This window comes from Dromaius novaehollandiae, chromosome 3 (assembly GCF_036370855.1).
Source record: "Dromaius novaehollandiae isolate bDroNov1 chromosome 3, bDroNov1.hap1, whole genome shotgun sequence".
Classification (NCBI taxonomy): domain Eukaryota; kingdom Metazoa; phylum Chordata; class Aves; order Casuariiformes; family Dromaiidae; genus Dromaius; species Dromaius novaehollandiae.
The window spans coordinates 66860950-66878420 of NC_088100.1; positions in this window are offsets into that span (position 1 = coordinate 66860950).

The following is a 17471-nucleotide window of genomic DNA, read 5'->3' on the forward strand; positions in this document are numbered from 1 at the left end:
ACTAAATAAAGACCTATTGCTGTAGCACTATGTCTCATGGAGCATTTTGGCTCACATTAGACAAAATGCATCCACATATTTTTTTCTCCTGTAGAAAAGTACCAATTCCACAATACTGAAGCATTTCTAAAATTCAGTTCTGTTTTTCCAAATCATACCAGAAGAATAAAGCTTAACAAAAGTTGACTCAATTAACAATCCTTGAATTGTTTGGGCTTTTTATTTTGATCAACCTTTCCTGTTGATGTTTTATATTAAAAAACACTTAAACCCAAACTGAAATACTTTTGCTTTGGTTTTTTCTCCTTTCTATTTACTGAAAATGTTGCAAAAATTGTTTTGGATCAATGCAGAACCACTCTTTGAACTACAGCAGTTTCTTTTCTTAGTTTCCAGAGAGCTCAAAACACTTACACACAATGTTCCGTGTGAAACATGCATACATGGTTTATAAGGCCATCCCTCATGTACAAAATCAAGCTATAATGTTATTAATATTAAAAACAATGATTCTGCAGTCTTGCAGAATATGGGTCATTTGAAATGGAGGGCGTAACCCTGATTCTCCCACAATTTACTTGTTTCCAGTGGAATTACTCCTGATTTACTCCTGTGTGAGTGAAGTGTCAAGCAGAGTAGTGCAGCATGAGCCTTGTCTTGGCAGGCAGTACAGAAAGTATAGGCGAGCTCTGGGCCTGCTGAAAGAGCCAGGAGGTTGCAGGACTGCCATTTCTGCTATGGACAGCTTGAATATGTAGCCAATAGGTCTCCCGTCTCCAAGGTTAATATATTCCATGCCACAGTCCAGTAGTGTGCTCATGTTTGCCAGGATTGCTCAGTGCAGGGAGGCACATATGCCAATTCCTGCTATAGTCACCTATTTTTTCTGCTGCCCCTCTATTCTGTGTTAATCTTTGATGACCTGAACTAACAGAGCTTCCTGAAACTGGACTGCAGTTTTCAGGAGGAAAATGAGGAAAACAATAAAGAAAAGACTGTAATCTACAGACAGGTGCTAAGAGCACTTCAGATGGTGCTGTCATATGCCTACTCTCTTTCCTTGCTCCCGACTGTGCTGAAGGGAAGAGGCAAGACAAGCCTCAGAATGATCATTTATTAAATATCTCCCAACAACCTGGCTTCAGGGTTGATAAAGCCTGAACCAAGGCTTCAAGGATGATAATCTTGTAAGACCTGAGAAGGAGGGAGCAGGCACACGTGATGAAGCACAAACCCAGACCTCTGCAGTCCCCTGGGGGCACCAGGATCTCAGAGAAGCTAAACTCCCTGGCAGACCCCAATGGTTCCAGGAGGGAAATGACACATTCCCAAAGAGGGAATAATACAGCCCTTTTGGTTACTTTGTTTATGTCACACTTTTCTGGCCCTACAGAAATACCCAAAGGCTTTGAGAAGTTGCAGACTTTTTAGGAAGGAGGTAAACACCAAACACAGGCGTGCCCCTAGCTTCACCCAGGACACCATGATTTTATTACTCCCTCCTTTGGAAGTTGAAGAGCTACATGTCAAGCACTTTTTTTTTTTTTTAATTTCTCACACACAGTAATTCTCCTCAAAACCTCTTACTTTTAAGCTAAGTGCCAAAAAATGTTCAAGTGCCAGCCAATGACTCATCTTTTAAAAGCCTGGCTTTTGGAAGGTGGTTTTCATTTCAGGAACTTGGGATTGCTTCCTGGATACTAAACATTGTGGGATCAATAATTAGGCTAGAAAAAAAGTTGGAAAAGAAGGAGTTTAAATATTTAAACATCAGTCTTCTTCAGAGGTTCTGTTAACAAGTGATACGTGGGAGTTCCAAGGAAAGAAAAAAACAGGAAGGCCAAGAGTTTGGCTGGTGACTCAAAATGGCCAACATCCACTTTATTTTTTTATACTAAAACATATTTTAAATCATTTTAATCTCTTTTTAATAATGGAACCAGACACATACATCACATTGCCTTGGAAAGAGCAGAAATACTATCTTTTTTTTTTTTTTTTACGTGCATGCAAATGGAAAGCATATGATGACATTCCATCTCTTCCTCCCGGTGCTGTGTATTACCCTTTTCCCAACACACAGTGAAGACATACAGCCTTTATTAGTGCTGTAGTTGCATGTCATCATTTTGCCATCATGCAAGCCAAACTTCTGAAGTGCTCTTTTGCTTCCATGGATTTGCTTGTTTACACACCACATAAAATCTTATATGCACCATGATAAAGGCACGTTGGAGCATGGAAGCCTGTACATAGGTGAGTGGCACCTATCAGTAGGCACGTAGGAGGACAGGCACAGATCTGTTTTTCCACCTGACATACGCATAAGTTGTTTCTATCTGGAGGCAATAACATTTATCTACCCTAGGAGGACAGCAGCTGGACAACTCAAATAGGGAAATTCAAATAAGTCATTATTAATGGGAATTTTAAAAGTGGTAGAAAAAAGTTTAGAAAGCAGAAGATAAAACTGAGATATTTAATAAGGCGCAAAATAAACACGAATGACTTCTTGCTATACATTTGATGTAGGTTTTCCAGTACACAGTACAGTATTCAGGGTAACTCTATTTTTTCTTTAACTGAGATAGTGCATTCTTTATACACTCTGGCTAACAATTATGACTTGCTGCACTCAAAAGTTCCTTATAAGCACATTTTGCATGTTACGCACAGAACACTGACGGCTTACAGGTGCCATTGTCCATGGGTATTCTGGGTGAAATATATATAGCTATCTGGTTATTCTGGGACTGGTAACATCCTGGACTGACTTTGCAATCTGTTAAGAAGCAATTTTGAATGAGTCTAATGACATGGTATAGATTTTCCAAGAAGAAGAACGGCTATCAGAATTCTCTCCTGCTTAATCTGCTCATCTGTGTCAACGAGAAACTATCACCAAATGCTTCAAAGTAAGGTTAAGAATCCTTGATTTAGCTAACTACAGAATTAACTGCCCCCTAGAGAAAATTATTCCTAACCACTCAGATGAAGCATATGTATGTTTAGCAATTAGAAGGCACACCACAACTTTTGCTCTTTTTATCCAGTGTTGTGTTTTGGAGCAATTGCTAATGGAATCATAGCTTATTTTTTCTGCTTACACAAACCAGCCACAAAAAAGCCCTCCTATCCTGTCAAAAAAAAAAAAAAAAAAAATCATTATATCCATTTACCCACAGACCAGCTTCAGTTCCCAGAAATGAAGATTTTGAAACCATGTTACTAAGTGTCATAATACAAACATCCCATGACACCATGCTATTTTTTTTTCAAATGTGCTGACAGCTGTGAGTTAGATAACTTTGATCTTTTTCAAAAACATTGGCCTAGTCTAAAAACAGTTAAAAACATATCAAAACATAGACCATGCAGTTCTCTCTGAAACCTTTCAACATACTACATTCCAAACACTACCAGCAACAAGTGTCACCTTTTGCCATGGTGTTGGAGGCAGGTTATTATCCTCACGAATTAGATGGTTCATATAGCAGTGTGCTTCAGAATGCCACTTAATGTCCTGTCTAACCACCCTTGCTTAGAGTCCTGAAGGACGCCCAGGTCCCACGTCCCAGGTCCCAGTGGCTGTCAGGAGGAAGAGAGCTGCTTAGCTTCCTACACTAGGTGGCATGGAAGGACTAAGTTTCTCCACCCCACCACTGTCTGGATGGCAAGCGGTGCTGCTTTTTCTGTATCTCACAATCTCTCGTTTGTTTGTCTTCTGCACGGATTTTTTTTTTTTATTTATTCATTTGACAGAATTTCATGACGGTAAATGCTAAAGCTCTTCTTCAACAGCTTTCCTTATCACTTTTCCTCTCCAAGTGCTGAGCTCTTCATTGTCCTTGGTGACCTTCCCTCTTAACTTCCAACATTGTTTAACTTTCAGCAGCCAGATATTATATATTCTAACTCTATGCCCTACCCAGTTAAGTCTTGGGTTTCCCATTAGTACACCTCATTCCCCAATTACTTCACATTTATACAAGCCAAGATATTTATACAGCAGAGATATCTTTGAACTTTCACAATTCATAGAGTAGGAACTTGGAAGCCTGCATTTGAAAAAACTTTCGGTTCCTCCAAATCACAATATTTCAGCTGTCTGAAATAGTCAGACTTCTTGAACAGGTTAATTTGCTTCTTACCTTGCTCAACTACTAAGCTGATTACTGCAAATTATTGACACTGTAAAGCAACCAGACTGGATCCATCAGCGCTGTGATTGGGAAGGGTAGTGCTGCTCAATACTACAATTGCAGTAACAGTACAGCATGTACACTGCTACAGCCCTCTTATCCCTTCCCCTATACCACAGCAGATTCAAATGGGTAAGGAAGATTATCCCACTCAACTCAGCAGGTCCACGTGGCCCTAAACCCTTTGGTAAAAGAAAACTTAGGGCACAGCCATTATCTTGCAGTATGGTGTCTCCACTGTTACCACAAAGCACCTCATTTCTACCTGGTGGTTTGCAATACTGTATGCATGCAGATCTGTTCTCATTACCTCACCATTCTCCCAACATGCTGTCAGCTTTCCAGCAAATAAAATCTGCCTGTGCAACCCCCCATCCAGCCGGTATATGTAATCTCCCTTCCTCTGCCTGGGGGAACAACAGGGTTTAAATGATCTCTTGAGGTTCTTTCCATCCCTGTTTTCTATGATCCCTGAGGAGAAGCTTATCTCTGAGGTAACATCTTGCAGGACTCCAGGGTTATACTAGTGACTATGTTAAAAAGGCCAGAAACAGGCAGGAAGATGTTTAGAGGTAATGGTAGTGGCCTGAATTTTCAAAGGGGAAGATTTTCTCGTCATGCGAATGGGGCTGAGTCATTCAAGTTTTGTCAGCTGGAGGTTCAAGAGAAGAGACGTCCCAAGACCAGTTACTGTAAATTTTAATCTGATCCTGCAGTCCCAGCTGTTTAACTCTGTCTTGCCCTACTTTCTGATCTCTTGGCCCTAGTGAGGTGGTTTTACTTGCCCCCCTTTCTCCCTGCTGTGCTAAGCTGACATCTTCTCCCTTCCCCTCTGCCTGAACAGACCCTGTGTGGACCTTGACAGGGTACAAAAGAAAACCAGAGGCCACTGCAAATACCTTGTATTTCCTTGCTTGTTATACAATAACAAGCACAACTAATACAATTCAGTTTCCATGGTATGTATGAAAAGAGATATTCTGAAAGAAAAGAGGTCCTAGGAGAAGCTGTAGACTATGCCACTCTCACCACTTGGCGTGGAGCAGTCCACCACATTGCATGAAAGGGAGAAGGCAGTGTTACTTCACAGCTCTGTCATCAATATTATGGCTGCATCCATCCCTGTGTTTCGAAAAGGAGGAAAAAGCACAACAGACTAGAAGAAAGACCTTGGAACAAACAAAATGAAACAATCATTCCATTTGGATGACTGTATGGGAAAATGTGCTGCCCTCAGTTACGCTAGTGCAGGTGTAAACACGAGCTAAAAATTACACATATAGCACAAACAAACATACGACAATGTGAAACACTATTAAGTTTTAATTACCACTTATTTCATTAGACCATTCATAGCTCATCGCTCGTGAGTCCTGAGCAATGTGGTCATTCCATACTTGGGATCATAAAAATTTACTGCACGCTTTCATGTGTTCTCCCTATATAGCTCCATTTTACTTCACTGACAAAACATGGCCAGCTGGAGTTACAGCTATGATTAACTGAATGCTCAAGATGCAGAATGCAGTCTCCAGAATACATTATATTCATGGTAATATTCTGACTGTAAAAGAAGCTTGACTTTTTAATCTGCTCCAGAGATGCAGATAAATGTAATGTGTCAGAAATAGGGACCACCTACACATCAGATCACACTTACAAGTATAATGTATGCAGGCATACAAAATTGCCAAGGAACACAAAGCCACCCAGAAAGAGGTACTTCCCCAGGCTACTGACTGGTTTATTCCACATTTCACTGACTTTATAAGACAACCTAGTGACATTTGCTTTCAGCAGAGCCACCTGAAGGGGTGAAATTGCAACTGTTTTTAGATGGTCAACACCAGGGACATTATGATTTTAAAATATCTTGCCAAAAGACAAAGCCAGGAGCAAACAACATTGCAAATCAGAAACTACTTACTTCAAAATCATAAACAAAACTGGTGAATATAAACTTCCTAGTAGATACACTAAAACAGCTCCATTTATTGCTTGCTATTAAGATTGCCAAAGCTTTTTTAAGGGGAGGGAATTAAAACATTTTTCTGATGTTTCTAAAAAGGCAAAAAGAAAGAAAAAAACAAGACAATTCTGTGACCAGCTGGTCCAATAAAGATCATAAAGCTACCACAAGTAGGATCACTGAAGCCCAGGGCAAAACTCTACATCTTGGAAATTTCTTGAGGAGCTTGGAAAAGCTCTGTACTGTTAGACAAAGAATGCCAAAATGAAAAGAACTTGAGGATGAAACAAAATGAAGTATTTAAAGCTAAACCTTTACTGTTTCCATAGTCTACAGAGCAGTAAACATTGATGAATATATAACTTAGTTTTGTAAATTTGTATTTCATGTTTACTGCTCGTATTCCACACACCTGAGGAGCAAAAGCAAGAAAGAGTATAGGGTTTCCCATTATCAATCTGCTGATGTCAGGCAATTTTTCATCTCTGTCAATAAACCTGCACACTGCTCTTCCTTTGATTTCCCAGAGTTTATCTGAGGAGCTCTCAAATACAACTAGCTAATTTTCCTCAATCCAGATACAATACTGTAGTAAGCCTTTGGCAGAAGGTATAAAGCTGCCACTCCAGCTGCCATGTATGAAACACACATCTGTCATCATGGACAGATTTGGTCAGGTGCTCTGTTTTGTCCAATTTATACCACAACGTTATTCTGGTGACTGAAAGCTCAGCTAGTACAGGTATGTCATACCTAAGCCCTGCACAACTCACTGTGCCCTTGCTTTATTCTGTGTTGCCCACAGAAGTACCCACTTTCCAGGTGAGTGCTCCAACCACCAAGGCAGTCAATCTTTCACACTCTTGCTCTCTGCACAGCAAGGAGCAGCTGCAAGAGGAGGGCTTGGAAGGAGCCATCTGAGATACACTGCTGTCTAGAGGCTCCTACACTGAGAGCATTACATCCTGATTCAAAGCCCTGTTGGTTCTTTTAGAGGCAGATCTGAATCTAGGTCTTCTACCTTCCAGGTGAATGTCCTACAAATCACTGTCAAGTCACTCTATACTCAGGTGGGTCTCCTCAGATACTCTATTTGAAGCTGCTCTACTTGGTATAAGGTACTTTAAACAGTCACTGAAGCAGAATGCAAGTGTGAAAATGACTCACACAGTTGGGAAGAGCACGTTTGGTTTCCAGACTGTTGCAATGAATGTAAAATGCTGCACACAAGGTGTATGTCTCATCAGGAGAGACCAAGCAGCAATGCTCTAAACCTCCCATAGACACAACTAGGTGGCTGTAAAAACATTGTCCTGTATGGCACATGAGTTCAGATTTCTTCAGAGAGATGGAAACTAAACTAGTTCTCCCAAGTCCTTATGCATGCCCCAGGCCACTGGATAACACATCCTCCCACAGCAGCTTTTGTGAATCTAGCATTATTTCTGTGGTTTGCAAATACCCAAATCAAAATCTTTTGAACACAATAAATGTTCTGGGATTTTTGCCTCACCAAGAAACCATTTTTTTTATTCCATTTGAATTTTTTTGTCTTCGAATGAGGGCATGAGTTGGCAACTGAACCAAAAAAAAATCAGTTAAATGCGCAGCTCTTCTGGTGGCAGATTGTTCCCTGTAGGAGGTCTCTGGTTGTTCTTCACATCTTATGGGTGTTAAAGAAGTAGTTCTTAGAGAACTATAAAAAAGGAGAAAGGAAGGTTGTTTGGCGTATTCAGAATAGAGTGTTCATGTAATCAGAAGAAAACATTGCATTGAGTTCTGTGAATGGTACACAGATACTATGGGCAATTGGAGCCTTATACATTTATGTAACACATAATTACTTAATTCAATTATTCAAAGAAAATTACTTCACACCCCCATAAAATATCCTGTATCTTACTAAGGAGACAGATACGCCTGGTTTTACTCAGGTAATGTCACCTCCAGCAGAAGCTCATTTATTAAAATACCAGAATACTGCTTTATGATGCCTATCGTAACACCCACCTCCCACACACACAGGGCAGTGTGCTTCTTATAACAAAGGAGGCATTCACAGCTATTATCGCGAAAGGTAGTAGGGATGATAAATGCATTAAAGGGACCAGAGAAATGTTCACTTCACAAGAGAAAAACTAACATAGCTTAGGAATGTTTTTACTGGAAGTTGAGGTGCCTCCACGCTTGGTATCCCAGGACGAGCTTCCCCTCACATTGTCAAAAACTTTATAGTAGTTTTGAATTTCACCCAATTTTTACAGCTATCAAGAACCTCAAGCCCAAACACTTCACTACATGCTCCAAGGAGGCCCCAAACCAAAACTGAATCTCAGCAATTTGGCTAAGTTACTTTGCAGTTTCTTCTAGGCCTGTTACTGCCAACACATCTGCCATTGGTTCAAGCTCTTTAGCAGACAATATCAGGGCTCCTGAGAGGACTTTGGTTTGGCTTAGACAGACAATGGTGGCTGTGTGCACTGCACCCCTGCAGAAGGAGGCTAGCAGCAAGTTATTTTGTTTTTATTGTCACTACAACAGCTCTCAGTCTATTACTACACCTTTTGTGTAAAAAACAGTCTGGCACTTTCAAGGTGGAAAAGGTGGTAATGAAGACAATCTCAAGCTCCTAAACTCACTCCAAACTATTACAAAAATTATCAAGAGCTATAAATTGCTGGGGCAGAACTCAAAAAACCCCCACAAAATACCCAAAACCAATGAAACAATCTCAGTACTACCTAGCCTCTCAGTGCAAAGCAGGATCTCTGGTCCTTCCCATTTCCATTGCTTTTGTTGAATAATACAAAAAGATAACATTTCTCGTGCAGCAGTTTGACAAATGATGCTTTGAATGAGAGGTCAGCCCTCCCCATTGCCACGTGGATGTTCGTAACAACCTGTTTGCCCAGTTGGTAACTGAAGGAGCTCAGCAGGTTTAGCTGCAAAGGTGACAGCTTTGCTTTCTTAGCTCGGGTTGTGTTATTTGGAGCAACCCGCAATATTGTCGGTGTTGAAACCTGCAAAGCCCACTGGCTTTGAACCTGGGCACAAACCAGAATGGCCAGATTTGGGGGGGGTTTACAGTAGTCACAGGACAGAGGCTAGCAGTCACGAGGTTCACATAGGTTAGACCTTTATTTAGTTAGTTTAAATCCTCAAATACAGCAGATGCATGCTTTATCTTAATGCTGTGTCCCGAAGTAGCCAAAAAACACACATCGTGTAACAAATATCTGTTGAAAGGAGATAAAGAGACAGACCCACTTCTTTTTCTTTTTTCTTTTTTTTTTTTTTTTTGCCTGTGTCCTCATTCCCCCTCCACTCTCCCGCCTTGCTGTCTGGGGGAGGTTTCACATTACATTAGTGTTTCCGCCTGTGCCGTGGCCTGCAGCCGGCGAGGCTTCACTGCGGCATTGGGGCTCTCCGCCTGCCAGCTGGGGCAGGGACAGGCTCCAGCAGGCAGGACGGGGACCGCTCTGCAGAGTGACAACGCGAGCCGCAGGGAGGGAAAGACCCCCGTGGCCAACCTGCTGGGTGCATGGGTGCAGAGCAGGGACACCGTGCCACCGCTCTTCTCAGCACGAGTCGCCATTTCCAGCCACCCTAGGTTGGGTATCCTCAGGCAGCTTGCTGGCTTTCAGAGCCTGTTGTTTTCATGCTGATGATCCTCAGTAAGACCTTGATTCTTAGCAGGGAAAAGATATCTCTTTTTTTTTTTTTTTTTTTTTTTTTTTTTAATAGGGAACTCCATGTTACTGTGCAATGCCTCTTGTACCTAACCTCCCTCTTGTATCTAACCTCATTAAAGGAACTCGTCTAACTCGACCTTACTGAGGAAACTCTCACCTCCCTCAAAAGCAATGACTCAAGATACTAATCTGCGCAGTGAGGGTGTCTGAGGGGTTTTCCATCCACGACTTCAGTCTGTCCTATACTTTTCTTTCTTCCACTACTGCAGCCACAAAGACTGCACTCGCTTTGCAGAGGAAGGCAGACAGCCACTTCTCGTGCTAACTGCCTCGGGTATATTTAATTTTAAGCCAAGTACCAAACAATTAAGAGTGGCCCTGAGCGCCTTTCTGTAGTTTTCCCTCTCTACTGCTCTCTGTTAGTGTTTACTTTGCTTTCTGTCATCATTTTACCCTTGCAGCCTTTTTGGATTTGAGCAGAGGAAGATGCTATTTCTGAAGAAGATTCTCAATGAAGATATGGCTCCTAGGCTCCTATATTTGGCCCTGACACATATTCACAGCTACTGACCCCCACGGTTTTATCCACGGTGTTGAAGAGATGAGACAGGATCATTCCTCAGAATTCAGGAATATGTCTTAATAAGGCCTGACCTAACAGCATAACACAGGTTAAAGTCACTCTGTTCACATTGCTGACAAGGAAATGAAGTTGGGAAGTTCTGACCTTTTTGATGTTGTGCGTAATGAAGGAACTGACAGCAGCCACACACAGCACACGAGGATTTTCTAAAAAAAACTAGGGCACCCCCACTTGCTTTCCATGACAGTGCATGTCTAATTCCTTCAGGCTCCTGCAGTGAATCCTTGTCAGAACTCATTGCCAACAACACTGAGCCACCCCCAACAGGTTATTATTAAAAGTCATTCATTACTTTAATTTGCAACCCCCATTTAACGTCAGCAGACCTTTATCTTTTAGCTTGGGGGTTTATGCTAGCTCCTGCAAGCCAAAGGCCAAACACAACAAGTGTCTCAGATTGTAATTATAGGGTAATTTCCAGTGATACCAACTGCCTATTTTGTCTCCATATATTTTCCAGGCCAAAGGTTGCCTTCCTGATACAGTTACTTTGTGTCTATATAGAAAAAACCTTTTAACAGAGAAATTATCAGATAGAAAATATATTACGATAAAATAAACTGGACCAACTATAACTCTGCTCAACACTGGAGCACAAGGAGGTAGGGCCTTGCTGAGGCCGTAGCAGAGTGTATCTTCAGCCTGCAGACGGGCAAGGTGATCACTTGAGCAACTGGCTGCTCTGTCTTTCATTAGGATGCAATTTCAGATTTCATTCCTCATTTCTTAGAGGCTGATAAATTGAAATCAGTTCACATTCTTCCCACATTTCTCCTCTTATCACTCCGGTGCATTAAACTTTTAGTCAGCTCCATCATGCAGGGCTCAGCTGACAAAGAAGCTAGCTCAGTGAAACAGTTGAACAGGTGCTTAAAGTTAAACACACAATTAAGTACTTGGCTGGACAGGGCCATCCTAGCTTGGCAAAACCTGCTTTTGAAACTGGTGTTTTCAGAGATTTGACAGAATTACTCCATAATTCCCTAGCAAGAAGCTAGAATTCCAAAACCCTTCCAAATATTGCTGTTAGGTTCTTTTTTTTTAATCCAAAAATAAATTAAGATGAAGTTATATTTCAAGAAGCAAGCAAAGGAACCAAGATGTATTTCTATACTAATTTACACAACAATTACTGATAAGAAATATCATGAATACCAAGACAGCAATCCTTGACTTATAGGAGAAAAAGTCTTCAATAGAAACACTGCTGAAACAGTTTTGATGAATGTTTTCCAGTTGGAATTAACAGTTATGGTTAACCTTAGCCAAACTTCAGGTATGCAATCATTTCCATTGAAAATAACATTGTGTTTCACTATGTTATTTTTATCCTTCTTTTATGGTCATGCAAAATATTAGATAAATATACTGTCAATGGATTGCAAGAAAGCCAGTATTTTACCTAGAGAAGGTGTGTTGAGCCTAAGATACAAGAAGGAATAATGAATTGATTGTATTCTAAGAACTATTATTGCTTCTACAGTGTATTATATATAATCTTCTATTCCTATTGATTACAAGATAAACCACTTTTTTTTAAATCTAAGCTGTAAGGAGAAATTTAAATGAAGTAAGAGGAAGGGCTAGAAAGTGGAAATAATTGCAACAAAATATTGCTAAGTTGACTAAAAGAATAAAGAATTTGGTCAAATGTTAAAAACGCACCCGATAAAAAGATCTCAGCCTATTTAAAGGTTATGGAATGCATCTCTCCTTTTAACAACACGACTGTTGACAAGCTGCCAAAATTTTGAATTACAAATCTTCCAACCATGAATAAATCAAAGGAAATTCTGAGATATAACTAAGGCAGCTTCAATGACTTATTTTGCTATAGTAACTGCGAATTCTCCGTGAAGATATATTGGATCTGCCACAACAGCTCAAATGTATTTAAGCCACTCTCAGTGGGTATTACGACTGTGCTGCTAAAGACATGCTATATATAATCCAAGCATGTCTGAGAGGACCTGGTTCCTGTAGGAGACAGTGAGTTTGCCTACAGACTCAATGAGTTTATTATAAGTGAAATGGCCAGTAGGCTGCAGTGTTGATCTGGGAAGACCATGTGATACTATTTCAGAGGGTATTTATGTGGCTGGGGAAAATCTTCCTCCTATGGAAGTGAACTCAGGGGAGTGCACTCAAGGAAATGACTTAATTCCAGTAGCACACTTCTTTATCAGGCTCTGGGGTTCAACCTGTCTGCCACCATCCTGGGTTCTATCTTAGCCTAAGCAGTTAGCCAGGGTTTGGTCCTTGCAGATTGCTTCCATGAGGAGAGCTGGCTGACACAGGTCAGGTGTTTCTTAGGAATATGCTGGTGTATTTACAAAGAAAGTGCAAAGCAAGGAAGAAACAAACCTGAGACATCTGTAACCCATGAGAAGAAAGGGGATATGCCCAGTCCACACACGTGCTGCTTTGTAATAACAGCTGAGTCCCATAGAACTTTCTCCCCACCCTGTGGGACCAGGAGGTTGCTGGACTTGAGGATCCCTCCTCTCTCGTAAACTCACTGAATAACTTGGGATTGAAAACATCAAGCTTGATCTCTGTATGTGACCTTATCAGATCTGATAAAGACTCTTGTTACTCTCACAACCCCTTGACTCCTTCCTGGCTAAACTTCTAACCATTTTGTAAAGTAGTCAGCCGCTGTCAGCAAATATTGATTGCCTACTTCTGCCTCAGGCAAAGGCTTATGCACATCAAAAACAAAACAAAGCGACACCAAACGATGATCCACTGATGATCCCACGAGACACAGCTGCACAAAGTCTGCTCTTGTCTTACACGGATCCTTTTCTGTAACACAAACATCACCTCTCCTGTGCCAATGCTCTTCACCTTGCCTGCATTTTATAGAGCAGCAGTTCTTTCTGTGAAGAGAAATCACTGAGTGACTGCCTCGAGTGGCTGCATCTAAGTGCTGGGGATTTTTTAACCAGAGGCTGAAGGACAGTGTGAGGTTAGGCCAGTTTTTACTTTGAGGAGAGACATTTTCATTCATTTGAACTTTGTGGTTTTCTTATAGGTAAGCACTTATGAAATCCTCTAGCTCTTTCTTTGGCAGGGGGAGGGTCATAGTTCTCTTTTATAAAATAAGTAAAAAGTTTGTGTGGATCAGAACCATTGCACAAACAGGTAAGAATCCCTAACAGCTTGTAGCCTATGAGAGCTTTGACAGCTAAAATTCATCTCTAAACCTGAATTTCAAAGCCAGCCTCAGCTGATGGCTGCTTTCTTTCTTTTCTTTCTTTTTTTTCTTTTCCTCTGGAAAATTATTGCAACATGCAGTTTATTATGTCTTCTGCTTCCAGAAGCAGGATGACTTTACCACAGGAAACCATTTGCCTACAAACTATTTTTTTTGATCTATTCATGTAAAAACCCTTTTTCCAATTACGTCATAGATCAACAGCAAAGAAATATAAACAGACTTTAGATAATCCACTGTTCTGACTATCCAGAGATTATTGTTCAAACTTCAGAAGTCCATTTTCCAAATTTCCATAATTTCCCCAGGTCTGAACAGTTGCACAGCTCTATGCCACTTTCTCCCCCTGAGACTAGTAAAAGACTTCTTTTGGTCCCCTATTCTCTAACATTGCTCTGCATGACTGATCTCACTCCAGTCATGTCATGTTTGAGCCAGCATTGACTATTCCTGTGCAATTCCCAGGTGTTATTGCATTTCAGTCCTCAAATTCTCATTCTCATTTTGGTGTGCCTTGTATCTCCCCTCTTTGCCCGTTGTATTGGGGTATATTTCCCTAAAGTGGGGCAGTGGCCTTCATTAAGCTTTGGGATTTTCTGTTGCAAACAGCTTCAACCTTACAAAAGTCTTTTCATGACCATTTTCTTCTCACAGCACCTAATTGTTCCATTTGCCTCAAGTTTCTGTATTGTTGCCAATTTCCATGGGTTTACCAAGCAAATTTAGTGCTTTTCCAAAGTCTTCAAAATATCACAGCCCAGATTTACATCCTCCTTTCCCTCATGTTTATTCAACAGAAAGTTGTACTTGTCAAGCTTGTGAGGATCGGCTGCCATCCTACCAGCTAGTGGTTCCTTTCGCTACCAGTGGGCTACTACAGAGAGACTCACCAGTAGTATTGCATGTATTCCTAGGGCTTCCTCTCATCCTGTTTTCACTGGTTTTGCTCTTCCAAGTCTAGGTCAGTATCTAATAATTGGTCTGGTGTCCATTTATCCTGGAAATCTTTGCTAATACAAAGATGTGCTCTCTTGCTCTCTCTGAAGATTGGAAGAGTTAGATGAGGTCTAGCACTTTGTTTGGATTTCCTGTGATATCAACTATCGCACTCCCTGGAGGAGATCAGGAGCTTCTTATACTTGTTTTAGATTAAGCATATCTAGCATACACATCAGTCTCACAGTATCTGGAACGTCTGTTACAACATCTGGCTCAATGCACCTTGCCAGCCACACAGAAGACTGAATCAACTGCAGTACTGAGTCCCTAAGTGTATTCAGGCTTCTGGGGGATGAGCAAGACTCCAGACACTAAAGCTGTCTTGGGGTCAATAAACAAATTCTTGGGGAGCAGATCCTCCACCTAGCACTGTTTTCTGAAGAGTGAAGCCCACAGAAAGGCTGCCTGTTCCTGGGGTCTACACAAACTCTCAGAGTTTCACTTTCCCAGAGCTTTAGAAGAGAAGCAAACCTTCCAGTTTACATATTAACTCTTTAGGAACACAAAAAATGTATGCAAACAAACATATGCAAAAATGAGCAGATGCATGCACATAAGTTTTACGGGGTTTTGTTCATTTTTTTGTTGTTTTATTTCTTTTTTTTTTTCTTTACTTTAACTTCAGTCCAAAGGCAAGTATCTCCACTGAACTGTCCTTCTCTCTAGCCTCTTGACTCATTCCCCTCTTGGGCATCCTTAGTAATTCATATGTATTCACCCTGTCTTAAGGATTTCCTCTTGCAGGCTGTTCCTCAGTGGTATAAACTGATTGAGGTTTAAAGTGATTCAAGAGGGTACAGTCTCAGTCGTCTGTCAGGTCAGTTTCTGTTTCACCCTATCTGATGACAGCAGTACCCTTACCAGGTGACAACATTGCCAAACTAGCTTGTGCACTGATGAACTGGTTTGACTTGATGGGAGGCAGCTTATTGTTCAGAATGACTGCATTGCAATGGTATCACTAATCATTGCTAGCCCAGTGCCAGGTCCTCCTAGGATCATTAGTCCAAGTCAGAGGGTGAAAGGTAGTAGGAATGCAAAGATCAGCCCTAAGACAAAATGGAATTTTCAGTCTAATACAAATATACAGGATCCATAACCCAGAAACTGTCCTTAGATAGATACGCCAAATCATCACGACTGCTATAGACACCAGCTGCCTCCAGCAACATGAAACATTACTCTGCTTACTCTCTTGTATGTCCTAAGTAATGCACCTCACTTGCTATGTGGTGCACTGCATATTAATACAAATGTCTGCAGATGTAATACATTACATGCATGTAATACAAATACAATGCAGAAAAGGATCCAACAAAATAAACATTCAGTGCCATGGAAGCAATTTATCCTCCCATTATATAAAGAAGCACCTAGTAAGGGAGGAATGACTTATTTCTGTTACCCATGACTCTGCTACTTAAGAATATTATTTTCAATTTATGCATCTTCTCACCCAGAACACAGAAAAACAGAATTTTCTAGTTTACTCACATTCGTATCATATGTGAAATCTGAATTCTTCCCCTTGCTAATTAGAGTCTTAAGCCAAAATATTCTAAACAAAGATTTGATTGTTCTCTTTGAGCAGTTGACTTCTCTGTCCATCCAGAACATTCAAAACATCCAAAAAGCACTTTACCCCAAGTTAGGGGCTGTTTTCAAACATTTTACCTGCCCCCCTTTTCAGCAGCAGCCAGCCCCCTATGTACAGCTATTTATTGGCTTCCTCTCTAGGAAGTGATGTATGAACCAGGATTTACCTTAGTCTCACACACAGACCTGCTGTAATTTCATTGATTCCTCTTCTGAAGGACTGCTATTTAAATGGGAACATCATAAAACAAAAAAAAACAAAACAAAAAAAAAACAGGAAATATGAACCGGTATAAGAAGAGGTCCTGCCAGCATTTCTAGTTTTTTGTTGTTTTGATTATTATCCTCCCCCTTTTCCTTGCACTTTAAGGAGGCCAGCGTCACCTCCCTGCCTCTCAGGAAATGATGAGCTTTGCTCTTTATTCAGAGCCTTCCTCTGGTCTGGGTGTTTGCAGCCTGGAGCCCAGTCCCCTAAGGCCTCACTAAACCACCTGGCAGATTTGTGTGTTGATATGAGCAAACACTCCAGAGCTTGCAACTTTTCTTGTACTTTATTGTCAGATGTCAGTAAATAGTCATTAAGCTAGTGATGAAAGGAAAACCATGAAAAATTATACCACCAAGACAACAGGAAAGTGCTTCATGATTTTTCTTCCATTGACTTTAACTAACCCAGCTTTCAGGATAACTCAGGGAAAATGCTTTCTAATGCAAATGATAAAATCTAAGTCTGTCCAGTAAGGTCGCCAGAGCTCTGTAAGCTCATGCAGTTGCACTCTTCTTTCTCACCTGTCAGCACATAACTCACTTCTTAGTGTGGATGCTGTATTTTTCTGTAGCCTAGTCTGTATAAGATAGCAGATAGTTTATGAGATTATTTTTGCGTCATTTCTCATCCTAACATTTCAGATGGTTCTGATGTCATTAGAAAATTTAAGTTCACTGTGGCACTGTGAGTTTGCAACATAAAGTGTTGCAGTAACAACCGTCATCACAATTTTATATTTGGTGAGGTGAACACAAATAGATTTTAAATGACTTTCTGACAAGGAAGGGTAATCTATCTAAAGTAAAACTGTAAATAATAGTCTTGTTGAAGCCAGGTATGGGATGGGCACATGTATGGGATATGCCCACTAAGTACGGGCAT